We start from the raw sequence: 7,500 nt of genomic DNA, 5'->3' as shown, positions 1-7,500 counted from the left end.
TATCAGAATAGCAATATATAAACATCAAGTAGACGGGCGCTGTGGCATGGTGGTAAGACGTCGGCCTCCTAATCGGGAGGTCGTGAGTTCGAATCCCGGTCGCTGCCGCCTGGTGGGTTAAGAGTGGAGATTTTTCCGATCTCCCAGGTCAACTTATGTGCAGACCTGCTAGTGACTTAATCCCCTTCGTGTGTACACGCAAGCACAAAACCAAGTGCGCACGAAAAAGATCCTGTAATCCATGTCGGAGTTCGATCGTTGGGTTATGGAAACACGAAAATACCCAGCATGCCTGCTCAACGAAAGCGGAGTGAAGCTGACTATGCTCTCAAAGTATAGTGTGGGGAACCCAAATGGGTAAACGAGCTCACACGTAACCAGAACCGTCGCGATATAACCGTCGCGGTTGAAAACGACGCTAAACACCAAATAAAGAAAAGAAACGTAACCAGAACAATCTGGAACGCTGAAGAAGAAGAAGAAGAAGACATCCAGCTGCATGGAGAGAACGTCAAAGAGGCAGAGTTGTTCGTGAACCTAGCCAGTGCGATCAGCATAGACGGGGTATAGACTCAGACATCAGAAGCGGAGAAACAAGGGGACGTAAACGCTCTGAATGCATACGACATTGTAGTGATTTGTGTTAGACAAACAATGACAGTTGGACAGGGCAAGGCAAACTCCCGTCGACACAGACATTAAGAAAGGATGTGGGTAGATTGGCCAGCGCTTTACACGTCTCCCTCAAACATCCCCAGACCGAACCTTGACCGAAACCCACAAGGAAGCAGGGACGAGGTGCACGAGAAAGCTACCAACCGGGAGTGAGACAGCCGCGGTGTTGGATTGGTTGAAATTAAGAATCGTTGTGATTTCAACGAATCGGACCCCGCCGTTTGTTCTCTCCCGTTTGGTTGACACTATACTAACTATCGATTCGTGCATCTCAGACCAGGAAACTGGGGCGACAAACGTAGTTGTGGCGCCGGAGTATGAGCGAAGAGGGGAAGACATGCAGCCGGGATGACATCAGCACAGCGAAAAAGGATCTCCCAGAACTGAGTGCGTTGGGGTAGTGATTTTATTGCCCTCTTTATCTTTAAAACCAGAGGCTTGAGGTAAGTAAGAAAGCTCCTTTTGAAAGAAAAAATCGCGAAGTAATAAAACGCCGCAACAACAACAGCATACGGTGTCATTTTCTGCGACCTGATTTGCACAGACTGAACAAAAATCGAATCGTTGAAAATAACACTGTGCTCTGTAAATGCCACACCGTTGTGTTCTTCAACCTGCCCATCAAGGTTTTCACGGGCAGTCTATCTATCTGTAGCTGTGTTTTCACGGGCAGTCTATCTGTCTGTAGCTGTGTTTTCACGGGCAGTCTATCTGTCTGTAGCTGTGTTTTCACGGGCAGTCTATCTGTCTGTAGCTGTGTTTTCACGGGCAGTCTATCTATCTGTAGCTGTGTTTTCACGGGCAGTCTATCTGTCTGTAGCTGTGTTTTCACGGGCAGTCTATTTATCTGTAGCTGTGTTTTCACGGGCAGTCTATCTGTCTGTAGCTGTGTTTTCACGGGCAGTCTATCTATCTGTAGCTGTGTTTTCACGGGCAGTCTATTTATCTGTAGCTGTGTTTTCACGGGCAGTCTATCTGTCTGTAGCTGTGTTTTCACGGGCAGTCTATCTGTCTGTAGCTATGTTTTCACGGGCAGTCTATCTGTCTGTAGCTGTGTTTTCACGGGCAGTCTATCTGTCTGTAGCTGTGTTTTCACGGGCAGTCTATCTATCTGTAGCTGTGTTTTCACGGGCAGTCTATCTGTCTGTAGCTGTGTTTTCACGGGCAGTCTATCTGTCTGTAGCTGTGTTTTCACGGGCAGTCTATTTATCTGTAGCTGTGTTTTCACGGGCAGTCTATCTGTCTGTAGCTGTGTTTTCACGGGCAGTCTATCTGTCTGTAGCTATGTTTTCACGGGCAGTCTATCTGTCTGTAGCTGTGTTTTCACGGGCAGTCTATCTATCTGTAGCTGTGTTTTCACGGGCAATCTATCTGTCTGTAGCTGTGTTTTCACGGGCAGTCTATCTGTCTGTAGCTGTGTTTTCACGGGCAGTCTATCTGTCTGTAGCTGTGTTTTCACGGGCAGTCTATCTGTCTGTAGCTGTGTTTTCACGGGCAGTCTATCTATCTGTAGCTGTGTTTTCACGGGCAGTCTATCTGTCTGTAGTTGTGTTTTCACGGGCAGTCTATCTGTCTGTAGCTGTGTTTTCACGGGCAGTCTATCTATCTGTAGCTGTGTTTTCACGGGCAGTCTATCTGTCTGTAGCTGTGTTTTCACGGGCAGTCTATCTGTCTGTAGCTATGTTTTCACGGGCAGTCTATTTATCTGTAGCTGTGTTTTCACGGGCAGTCTATCTATCTGTAGCTGTGTTTTCACGTGCAGTCTATCTGTCTGTAGCTGTGTTTTCACGGGCAGTCTATCTGTCTGTAGCTGTGTTTTCACGGGCAGTCTATCTGTCTGTAGCTGTGTTTTCACGGGCAGTCTATCTATCTGTAGCTGTGTTTTCACGGGCAGTCTATCTGTCTGTAGTTGTGTTTTCACGGGCAGTCTATCTGTCTGTAGCTGTGTTTTCACGGGCAGTCTATCTGTCTGTAGCTGTGTTTTCACGGGCAGTCTATCTGTCTGTAGCTGTGTTTTCACGGGCAGTCTATCTGTCTGTAGCTGTGTTTTCACGGGCAGTCTATCTATCTGTAGCTGTGTTTTCACGGGCAGTCTATCTATCTGTAGCTGTGTTTTCACGTGCAGTCTATCTGTCTGTAGCTGTGTTTTCACGGGCAGTCTATCTGTCTGTAGCTGTGTTTTCACGGGCAGTCTATCTATCTGTAGCTGTGTTTTCACGGGCAGTCTATCTATCTGTCTGTAGCTGTGTTTTCACGGGCAGTCTATCTATCTGTAGCTGTGTTTTCACGGGCAGTCTTTATGTCTGTAGCTGTGTTTTCACGGGCAGTCTATCTGTCTGTAGCTGTGTTTTCACGGGCAGTCTATCTGTCTGTAGCTGTGTTTTCACGGGCAGTCTATTTATCTGTAGCTGTGTTTTCACGGGCAGTCTATTTGTCTGTAGCTGTGTTTTCACGGGCAGTCTATCTATCTGTAGCTGTTTTTTCACGGGCAGTCTATTTATCTGTAGCTGTGTTTTCACGGGCAGTCTATCTGTCTGTAGCTGTGTTTTCACGGGCAGTCTATCTGTCTGTAGCTATGTTTTCACGGGCAGTCTTTATGTCTGTAGCTGTGTTTTCACGGGCAGTCTATCTGTCTGTGGCTGTGTTTTCACGGGCAGTCTATCTATCTGTAGCTGTGTTTTCACGGGCAGTCTATCTGTCTGTAGCTATGTTTTCACGGGCAGTCTATTTATCTGTAGCTGTGTTTTCACGGGCAGTCTATCTGTCTGTAGCTGTGTTTTCACGGGCAGTCTATCTATCTGGAGCTGTGTTTTCACGGGCAGTCTATCTGTCTGTAGCTGTGTTTTCACGGGCAGTCTATCTGTCTGTAGCTGTGTTTTCACGGGCAGTCTATCTGTTTGTAGCTGTGTTTTCACAGGCAGTCTATCGGTCTGTAGCTGTGTTATCACGGGCAGTCTACCTGTATCTAGCTATGTTATCACGGGCAGTCTACCTGTGTCTAGCTATGTTATCACGGGCAGTTGACCTGTGTATAGCTAATTAATTTTATCACGGGCAGTTGACCTGTGTATAGCTAATTAATTTTATCACGGGCAGTCTACCTGTGTATAGCTATGTTATCACGGGCAGTCCACCTGTGTTTAGCTATGTTATCACGGACAGCCTACCTGTGTTTAGCTATGTTATCACGGGCAGTCCACCTGTGTTTAGCTATGTTATCACGGGCAGTCTACCTGTGTCTAGCTATGTTATCACGGGCAGTCTACCTGTGTCTAGCTATGTTATCACGGGCAGTTGACCTGTGTATAGCTAATTAATTTTATCACGGGCAGTCTACCTCAGTGTGTTTAGCTGTGTTTTGAAGACGCCTGCCTCCCTAAGACATCGTACACTTCAACATACTTCCGCCCAATCTTTTAAGTGTCTTGAACAAGACATCTGCATTGTTCTGAAGACAAGAAAACTGCAGCCTTGCTGTCGTCTTTGCAAAGTGGGATTTGTATGAATAAAAAATAAGATTCGAAAAAAAATTTCCACCTTGCTTAGAATGCAGTAAGGCTATTGGTTTTTGACGTGTGTCCACATGGAAGGATACGTGTACGTGTGTGTGTGTGTGGGTGTGTGTGTGTGTGTGTGTGTGTGTGTGTGTGTGTGTGTGTGTGTGTGTGTGTGTGTGTGTGTGTGTGTGAGTGTGTGTATGTGTGTGTGTGTGTGTGTGTGTGTGTGTGTGTGTGTGTGTGTGTGTGCGATTGTGTGAGTGTGTGTGTGTGTGTGTGTGTGTGTGTGTGTGTGTGCGATTGTGTGTCTGTGTGAGTGTGTGTGTGTGTGTGTGTGTGTGTGTGTGTGTGTGTGTGTGTGTGTGTGTGTGGGTGTATGGGTGTGTGTGTAGTGTGTTTGTGCGAGTGTGTGTGTGTGTGTGTGTGTGTCTGTGTGTGTGTGTGTGTATGTGTGCGTGTGTGTGTCTGTGTGTGTGTGTATGTGTGTGTGTCTTTCTTGGTATCGTTTGTACTTTCGCCAAATGACGTTCGTTTGGATTCCAAAAACATCTTCACAAGAGTTTCTGAACACGCTCAAAGTCCACCTCACGCAGACAAAGGGATAAAAAGAAACGTCCACATCGGCCAAACACACAGACGTACAGGCAATGACAAAAATGTGACCTTAGACAAACTCAGGTTTCGAGCAAACGATCATTTTACCAAAACCTCACACACACACATACACACACACACACACACACACACACACACACACACACACACACACACACACACACACACACACACACACACACACACTCAAAACTCCAATTTTAAAATGAAGATTATTTATTAAAGGCAGAATACAAGTACATGTACTTTCAAAGGAACGGTGTTAGTAATTTTACATGATTGAAGGAGTTAGATTTGTGTTTGTTTATACAGACCGTGGACGGAAAAAAAGAACTTATTGTTAGGTATTATTATTATCAGAATCATCATCATCATCCTCCTCTTCTTCGTCCTCATCCCTTCAATCATCATTAATCACAACGCTTCTTAAAAATCATATAATTGTTCATATAAACATGTTCATGGTAAACCTAAACATGGAATCACGTTGGGTAAAAATTAAAAAATAAATACGCAAAAGAAGCTTTGTCAAAAGTAATACAAATCGCATGCTCCTCAAAAGACGTCTTCAATGTTGGAAGAAAAGATATGTTTGGATTAGTCCATTTTTAGGCTTACATCTACTCGGTAGTTACAGCGAAAAGAAAAACAAGTGTTATATATCGATTATGAATTAAGGTAAACAGTAACATGTAACAATGACAACATTACAAGAATTATGGTAATGATAACGATCACATTGAAAAAGTAAGCGACCCTTATACTTCAACCGCTCTGTTTATTTCTGATTTGTTTGTGCTTAACACTCAAGGAAAAATAATATAAACTGGTAGCTACCTCGTAATTTCTTGCTGAGTATGCAATCACGTATGGGTCATATCAAACCACACTTCAAATCTCACTAATAAATATGTGTTGGTTCTCTTATCACCAAACAGTAATTGTTACCAGCAAAACCATCATATGCGACTAATGCTTTTCAATTTGCAGTGCTTTAAAATAAAAGAACAAAACAAACAAAAACATCCTGATGGGCTATATTTGTAGTTAAAGAATGCATACACGTATCACATACATGTACTTGCTAATGTTCCATATTTTAATCCTTGTTTTTTGTGTGTTTTTGTTTGTTGTTGTTGTTGTTGTTGTTGTTGTTGTTGTTGTTGTTGTTGTTGTTGTTGTTGTTGTTACAAGGTACATGACAGAGAGACGGTTTGTTTTTTATTTCACTGCTGATTCTGAAGTTTGAATATGAACTACAGAGTGGGAGAGGGGGGGGGGGGTGATCAGGACATTCTGACAGATGATCATCACTTAACATCTTGTTTGTCAAATTGTTCAATGTCTGCTCCGTCCACGGTATTTAAGCTTCAGGTTAAAAAAACCAACTTGTAGAAGGAGTATAAAATATGGTTTGTTGTCATGGTTTGATCGCTGAAAACACAAGGACTTCATCTCAACGGTTACTGTGTGTAACAGTTTTCAACTTGACTGGAAATGAAATGAAATGGCATCGTGAATGTCAGTGTCTATTGTTGATCCCAAATGCCAAGCTCCACAATCCAGCAGATGATTACAGCGACGAAGCATGAAAAGTGAACCATACACCTCATCAGCTTGTACAATCCTAGTATCATTTTAGTTTACGTATCTGCCAATATGTTGTTCTGCTCTATCTAGCTTTAATTTGTCAAGCCTATGCATTGATTTTCTTGATGCGTTCAGTCACGTTGATGGTCATGCCTAAAGACTAGCAAAATATTTTGTGACAGTTAATATTAAATGACACCACGTCATATATCTGCACAAAGTGCAAGATCCATTTGAAGATAAAATATTATCGAGCATTCATCAAAGAGCTTTAATCAGCAAATTATTTGTAAGATGATACTGAAATGTGTAGAGATACAACCTGCTCAGTGCTTGAAATATAAGTGTGCTTTGACAAAAAGGTGAAATACGCAAAGAAACAACGTTTTGCATCTCAATGAATGTTTATCCTTAATCGTGTAAAGAGTATATTCTGCGTAAACGATACAAGTCCTGCATCTGTGTGTTCTATCCGTCACATTTCTTTGGCGATACTTAAGGCGCTTTGGAGCCCAGTTGCGCACCTTGTTCCGTGGTTTCAGCAGGAGCTTCCGCGTCCGCAGCTATGACCTCATAACGCAGGGGTGTCACGTTTCAATATATCACTTAAGGTGATTATGAACCGGTTAATTACTACTAATTAACTAACCACACCACGATCCACTCTCGCAGTCATACAATTAAATAGAGTCAACAAAAGTATAAGTTTCAGACGCCTGTTTATGTATAAACTCTCCACCTCCCTCGAGCCTTCACTCAAAATATGTTCCTTTTACGTTCTCAACACGTAAAAAACCAGTGTTCACTGACAAAATGCCAGTAGTATGTAGAAAATTATAGTAACACGCTGAACCCGTGTAAATACAGTCAAAATGAGAATGTTCTGTTCAAAAGCTCTAGTTCATGCAGGGGTCACACACCCCACGTTGTCACTACTCCCATGAAATCATAGATACGAAAAGACAACGGTGGTCAACGGGGTGCGTACGACATGGTGCACTTAGCTTTATCTCTGCTGCTGCTGCTTAGCCGGTATGCTGGTTAGTCGGTTCGCTGGTTAGCCGGTCCGCTGGTTAGCCGGTTCGCTGGTTAGCCGGTCCGCTGGTTAGCCGGTCTCCTGGTT

The sequence above is a fragment of the Littorina saxatilis genome, linkage group LG4 (genome assembly GCF_037325665.1).
Source record: "Littorina saxatilis isolate snail1 linkage group LG4, US_GU_Lsax_2.0, whole genome shotgun sequence".
NCBI lineage: Eukaryota > Metazoa > Mollusca > Gastropoda > Littorinimorpha > Littorinidae > Littorina > Littorina saxatilis.
Note: the sequence above shows the minus strand (reverse complement) of the source record.